Source organism: Triturus cristatus, chromosome 4_1 (assembly GCF_964204655.1).
Source record: "Triturus cristatus chromosome 4_1, aTriCri1.1, whole genome shotgun sequence".
In the NCBI taxonomy this organism is placed as follows: Eukaryota; Metazoa; Chordata; class Amphibia; order Caudata; family Salamandridae; genus Triturus; species Triturus cristatus.
This window is the reverse complement of record NC_140585.1, coordinates 336,254,758-336,262,660: the sequence shown is the minus strand read 5'-3', so window position 1 is coordinate 336,262,660 and position 7,903 is coordinate 336,254,758.

The following is a 7,903-nucleotide window of genomic DNA, read 5'->3' as shown; positions in this document are numbered from 1 at the left end:
GCTAGGGCTACTATTGGGCTCCTCAGTTCCGCCCACGCAGTTTCCGCTTCGTCAGCTGTGTTAGCGATCCAGTTTGCATCATAGGCATTAGCCTATATATTCTCGATGCAAACGGACGGGCACAGCCGGTGCATCGCTGGCAAGCCAGTCTGCGCCCGTCAGCGTCCCGGAGGCGTCCGGCGCCAGCGATGCTGCCCAGTTCCCCTCTGGTGAGTTTCTTCCACTATATTACAATAGCGAAAAACTGCTTAGCCTTAGGCGGCTACCATTATTTCAGTGTACAGCGGCTGAGCCGAGATTGGAGGTAGACTTTCCATGCAATAAGTGAGACTTATCTCTCCTCCAGCCCAGGTAACTCGCAGCCAAGATCCTCCCACGCAACAATAAGTGTAAACACAATAAGAAAACAGAGGACTTAAAGGCCACCCTTTTAAATTGTCGCTTTATGCAAAAGCATGAACCACACATTTATGACCTACTTTTAGACGAACAGCCTGATCTTTTATTTCTCACTGAGACCTGTCTGTCTGAAGCCTCCAACCCTACTATCACCTCGGCCATCCCTACCGGTTATAAAATCCTTAGGAGGGACTGACCGAGTGGGAAGGGGGTGGTGTCGCCATAATTTACAATCAAAAACGAGACTGCTTTCCCATCCCGATGGAAATTATCGAGAGCGCAGAGTTGTTAGGCTACCGCTGTACCTTATCCCCCCATCATAGCATAGCTGTTTTTCTGATTTACAGACCTCCCGGTGCAATTGGAAATGTTATTACTATGCTTAATACAGCCACCACCTCCCTGGACTTAAAATACAACAATTGCCTTACTCTAGGAGATTTCAATACACATATGGACAATGGAAAAGAACATCAAACAATTTCCTTGTTGGAGACGCTGTAGGCCTGCAACATGTTTCCATCTATTTCTTCTGCCACCCATGTGAGGGACCAAATCTTTCACAACTTTGACATATCAGTAAGCCTACCTCTTCCCATTACCTGGTCTGACCACCTCCTATTAAAATTCATCATTTCCAACTCTGCCACATCCCCTTGGACTAACGCAGGACAGAGGGTACCTAATTACAGGACGTTTCATAAAATATCCATCCCGATGTTAGCAGACGTCCTCGGTCGTTCCTCACCGGAGCTGCCAGACCCAGACGCACTCTCAATAGATTCATGGCTCCTAACCAACATTGGTGCAGCAGAACCGGTTGTTTACCGCTCCTCAAAGAGGTTGGCCCCACCGGCTCCATAGTTTAACAATTCCCTCAGATCTAGCAAAAGAAGTTGTAGAAAAATGGAACAGAAATGATGTAAATCCTATCTACCTGAGGACAGGAAGGTGTATAAAGGCACCTTAAAAGCTCATTACATTCTCGTGAAGGCAGCCAAGAAAAACGTCTTTCAATCCAAGATAGAAAATGCCCAAAATAAGAATAAGGAAATCTTTAGCATAGTTAAATCTGGCACAAAGTAAGGGCCATGCATGGAAGAATTGTCTAAGCAAATAGCTTAATTTTTCCACAAAAAGATCTCCGTGATTCAACAAGCCTTCACTAACATCTCAGAGGAAGAACTGACCTTTCACCTTAGTTCTAATAGCAAATTTCACCTCTTGGATACTCCATCTTTACTAGCTTTCCCTGAGTTTCAGCTTGAAGAGTCACTGACCCTTCTCCAAAGCATTACGTCTGGCTCTCCTACCGACCCATGTCCAGCGAATATCCTGAACCTATTAGCTCTCACCATAGACCCCAGGGTAAACCAGCTCTTAAATGCTTCCCTCAACTCAGGCAACATGCCGAAATCATGGAAGAATGCCAAGATTCTTCCACTGATAAAAAAGGCTAACGCCAAACCGACGGACCCTGCCAACTACAGGCCAATCTTCCTTCTTCCGGCCCTCTCCAAAATATTAGAGAAGCAAGTAAACAAGGCCCTCCATAACACATTGAAGATGGGAACCTCCTTCATGAGTCCCAATCTGGTTTTAGGGCTAACTACAGTCCAGTGTCCGCTCTGCTGGAAGTGACTGAATTTCTCAAGGGTAAGCTGGACCTGGGAGGCAAGGCTGTTCTGATACTGCTCGATCTGTCGGCGGCCGTTGATACGGTCCCACATGAGAGGCTCCTGGAGAGACTTGCTAACATTGGCCTGGGCGGGGATTGCCTTGACATGTATGTCATCCTTCTTGGCAAATAGATCTCAGGACATCTGCCCCTCCCATTTCTCATCCCCAGTTCCGGCCATGAATGTAGATTTCCCTCAGGGCTCCATTCTCAGTCCTACCCTCTTTAATATAGATCTATCCCCCCTTGCATTTCTGGTAGAGGAAGAGGGAGCCAAAATTGTTTCCTATGCTGATGACACTCAGCTGATTTTTACACGTGAAAAAGGAACCGACTTTGACGGGGTAAAGATTAGGTCTTGCCTCAAAAAGGTTTTTAACTGGTTTAAGAGCCATCAGCTGAAGTGCAATCCTGACAAAACTGAAGTTGTTTTCTTTGGTAATCCAGAAACGCCTCACTGGAGCTCTTGGTGGCCAAAAGATCTGCCGCCCCGCCCACAGAAAAGGAGAAAGTAAAAAACCTAGGAATTGTCATAGACAAGACACTCTCCATCCACCTTCAAATCCAAAATCTAACTGGGGCTTGCTTTGGCATACTCCGGATGCAAAAAAAATTCCTGCCACTGTTACCACTTGAGGGCAGAAAGATCGTGGTGCAGGTTCTAGTGACATCAAAGCTTGACTATGTCAACAGCTTGTACCTCGGTCTTCCCAAATCCCTTATCCAGTGCCTACAAGTGGTACAAAACACGGCGGCCAGAGTCATCCTGAGACCGAAACCCAGATCTAGTATGAACCCTAATCTTAAGTCTCTACACTGGCTCCGCAGAAAACAATGGATCGACTTCAAAGCGATGGCCATCTTCTTTAAAGCTTTCCATGGCTTAGGAGCTGGCTACCTAAATAAGCTCTTTAATTGCTACACAACATCTAGACCCCTAAGATCTTCCAATGCCAACCTGGCCATCGTGCCTAAAATATGCCGTGCCCGCCCTGGAGGCAGATCCCTCAGATTTCTAGGCGCAAAATTGTGGAATAGACACCCTGAGTCTCAGAGACTAACCACAGACCTACTCTCTTTTAGGAAGAACTTAAAAACCTGGCTTTTTAATAACTGATGGGTCTTTTACGCACATTTTCCACCCGCTGTCATGTGCCAGGACACACAAGTAGCTGCGCGCTTTATTAAATACACTATTTCATTTCATTAGGTCCCTGACAGTGCAAAGGGACACTCGTCCAAATTTTAGGGGCCATATTTATGAGGCCTTGCTTCACTTTTATGCCACTGGTGCATCACTTTTTGTGACGCACCAGCAGCGTAAAATATGTGGCATGTTGCGCCGTATTTACAAAGTGACGCATCTAGGCAGATGCGTCACTTTGTAAACCCCTGCACCACATTATACCTGCGCCAGGTATAATGTATGCAGGGTGGTTGTTCCCCTGCAAAAAGCCTCGTAGAAGTGGCGGATTGAAATCTATGAGAACTCAGTGCACCATTTCTAGGACGCCATTGCATCAATATCTTACAGCTGCCTCACTGCAGGCTTAAGACTGATGCAGGCCCTTTCACATGGGGCTTGCCCCATGTGAAAGGACACACTGCTGGAGTTGAATCTATTTTCAGACACACCAATGCATCACTTTTGCGCCTACAGATACGTCACAATACTGGCGTATCTGTAACTCCCTGCGACATGTTGCGTCATACAGTAAACATGATGCATCCATCATGTCGCAAGGAGGGCGCACTAAGAAGTGACTCATCTCTGTTTTCACACAGCAATGCATCACTTCTCATAAATAAGGCCCTAAATGTGTTTACATCTAATACTCAGGGATAGATATGTGTGGTTTCAATATTGTAACACAGCAGCAGCTCACCAATATTACTGCAAATAATCTCTGTGAAACCCTCCCATTTCTTATATGTTAGGGCTTGTTTGATCTAAAAGAAACTTTTTTAAATGTATATTGCATGAAACATAAACACAACATTTCTCTGCAAAATGGCTGCACTAGACTCTCACACATCAGGTACATAAATAATAAATTAAAGGAAAACAGTATTTAAAACAATCTGTTTAAGAAATATTCAAGGTCATTAGGGCAAAACTCTGGAGGGAAGACCTGACTCTGTCAGGGGGCCCCCTGAAAGGCTGGGGCCCTGGGCCAGAGCCCACTTTGCCCATGCATTAAAACGTCTCTGGATCTCTTTGAACGTTTTCCAGGGATTATGAGGCTTAACTGTACACAATTAATGCTGGTTGATTAGTCCGGAAGACTGAATTACAATTGAGCATTTCCACAATTAGCACTGATTAGACATATTTACATTCAACGGATGTTATTGGGGTCCATATGTAATACTAAAAATATTGAACACCGGAAATAGTGCATTGTGTGATAAATATCAGCAGATAATCATGGTGTAGGTGGTTGCTAAGTAGCAGCCTAACTCCAAAAACTATTTTTTCGGCAGAAAGATGTTGAATTCATGTATCCATACACAATATTTGTGGTGCTATTCGAGTAGCTAATTTGGACTTTGGTCGACCTGGTAGAACTGCATATCTTTGCTGATTTTATTTGTAATGGCTCTTTAAATAAAAATGAAAAATATAAACCAATGAAAGAACAAGTAATGCAGGTAGAAACAAATGATTTCGTGGAGTGGACATTCTGCCTAGGCCTGGGCTAAAATTTCGTTCCGTTCACGAAAATTGCGATAATTTGACATTTTCGTGTTCCGCGGAAAGCGCGAAAATGTCAAAATTTCCGCATTCCGCAGCTTTGCGATAATTTGGTTCTTGCTCGTGCTGTAAAATAATACATTCTCGCGCGTGCTCGATCGCCTTACCTGAATCCCTGCGTTCGCTGACAAGTTTTCTTGATCCGGTCGCGTTCTCCATGAGATGTTGTATTGTTTTTAGCCATTTGCGCTGTCTCGCGACAGTTCGCGCCCGCAGTCACGTCATGCGTCACGCGATCACGTCTTTCTTCTCGCAATCATGCACCGCGAGACAACTGAAAACAAGATGGCCGCGCCCGCGAGCAACCGCATGGGTAAGTTGGCGAGCCGCAACCATGCAGAAAATCTCGCGAACATGCGGGAAAAAAACTTCCGCATCTTCGCAATATTTCCGCGTGTTTGCGATAATTTTTAACATTTTCGCGATAATTTGCGAAAGTGGATTTCACAAATTCCGCCCACCCCCAATTCTGCCTCATAAAATGGCAAGATAGTACACTGCAATGGTAAGTGAAGTCGTTTTTATTAAGGTACAATTGCACCAAATTCAGACTGCTTGTTGCATTCCTAATGCGTGTGGGGGGGCAAGGTAAAGAATCAACTTAGGGCCTGCTTATGAGTCTAACGATACACGGACCGCCAGACTCACGGTGGCGCGATGGTAGCTGTCCAACCACCGCCACACTGGCGGTCCGACTGTCTCATTACAAGTTGGGCTGTCGGATCACCATTGCACCGCCCCAACCTCCATGGATCAGAGAGTGTTGAGGCCGCCATATGCTTGGGGAGATCGCCTTGGTCCAGCCAAGCACATTACGAGCTTACTCGCCACCAAGATTTTCATGGCAGTTCCTCCTCCATGAAAACCATGGTGGAGAGGAAATAAAGGGAGCCATACAGGACCCCCTTTTGCCTCTGGGCCATTGGGTGCATGCAGGGGGGCACATGTTGTGCCCCCATGTGCATGCACCCCAGTACATGCACGACATGGACTGCACCAGGCCATGCCGTGCAGGTTCTGCCTTTTAAGTTTCCATTATGGTGCCTATTTAATAGGCACCGTCATGGGAATGCCAAAGATCTGCCCAACAGTGACTAAATAAGTCATAATTTGGCGGGTGGTGCGCACACCGGTTTGGCAGTGCGGCAGCAGGGTGGCAGCAGTGTGGCGGTCCTGCTCCCGAACCACCAAACTTGTAATCAGGCACTTAGTCAGATCAGACCCAAAATCTTAAACAGGCATTGGAAAAGTCAGTAGGTCTAGTCTTGGCAAGCATGAGATTTATTTATTTCCTCATTGATTTATTTTTTGCAAACGGACAATATGCAAAAGCGATTTGGCAATCATATAAAAACATAAAATTACAAATGTTTCCTAGCAACCCAAGAACATCTTCCCTGGCAGTGAAGTTCACTGCTTCCGAAGTGGCTATGCACAGGTGAGCAGACAAAATGTCATCATTCACTGATGAAGAGGGCTAACCAATTGCCATGCAGTATCCAGTGGTGGGCGTGAGCCAAATGCAACTAACACCTGAGCACATCAATCGATGACAAGGGCTTTAGGAAGGCCCCTGTATGTATGTTTATATTTTTATTATCAATTTTTGGGTAAACATGCGATGGGCAGGTCCGCTAATGCTGTCTCCAGACCAGTATTAAAAGAAGCAGAATGAGACATAATCAAATTCATATAAGTGTATTTACAGGCAGGCTCAACTAAAGTTTGTTTGCTCTTATTAAAGTAATTGAAAGGCTGTTTGAATGAAATGACATTAATGTTTCTGTAAATATTGTAAGTGTTTTCATGGTTAAAAATGATAGCATATAACATTAACAAATACTTTGCTAAACAAACTGGATGTAATCCATGAACAAACGAAAGAAGCTTAGCTTTGTACAGCAAACATAACAAAATATTATCATTTCTGGCATCTTATTTTATTATCATTATCTGTCAAGTGTTCTGTACTTCTCTAACTGTAAAACAGAGGACTAATGCATTTGCTGTACCAAAAAAAAGGCCTCTCTAGAGATGAAAAGCCGATTATGAATCAGTTGTAACAGAATGGGACAAAGTCACAAAACAATTTTTCTAACTAGGAAAACTGCATTACTGAGTAAGATTTACATACCTTCTTCCTATAGGTCTGCGAAAGTACCAAGTTGAAGGCAAAACACTACTGGTTTGGCAAATGATTCACTTCTGCAAATTTAAGGGAACATGTCGGAAACGTAAAATTGTCACTCTTTTTATCAGCAAAACTTTACCTCGTGGTGAACGGTCGGTTTTTGTTTCATATTGATGTGACAACTAACCCTTAAAATAAAGATATTTGTATCAAATCAAATCAAATGATCTTTATTCGGATATATAAAAGACATCCATAAAAGTACATAAAAATTATTACATATAAAGATATTTGTATTTTTAAAAATATTTATAACATTTTAATTTACAATGCGACCGTTTTCTAAAGTGATTGGCAGCTGCCATAAATTCTTTACTACCATTCCATGTATTTTTAAACTCCTAAATAACTTTTCTACATGTTGAATATGTTAGGAATATTTACCTTCCTATATCTGTTTAAAGTATAATTCATTTACTGGAAGAAACCTGTGAGAATAAGCCAAAGGTTTCCTATTCAGAAATGGTCACATTTCTTTAAATCTCTATTTGAAAAATTTCAGAGGTTTTTGCAATGCTAAAATTTGTTTCTGCGATGTTTTCATAGTTACTATATCTCTCTCTGCTGTAGAGTTTGAGGCCGATTCTCAAAATATTTTTTGAAAATAAATGTACGACTATGGCCAAAAATGGACCTGTTGATCCCGGTCATGTGTCCATAAAAGGACACCTACCATACGTTATGCCCTGTGTACTGTGTAATTCTATGCCACTGCTGGGTGTGATTACACGCAAGTAGACCCCGCCCAAGGAGTGAGTAGTGGGCAGGTCAAGGCATGGTTTGCTATGAGAGTTTGTGAATGTCCATAAACTACTTGGGGGCATATTATCAAGAAACGGAGTTAACAATTATCACCACTTTAGCGGCAGAAAACTGCTGC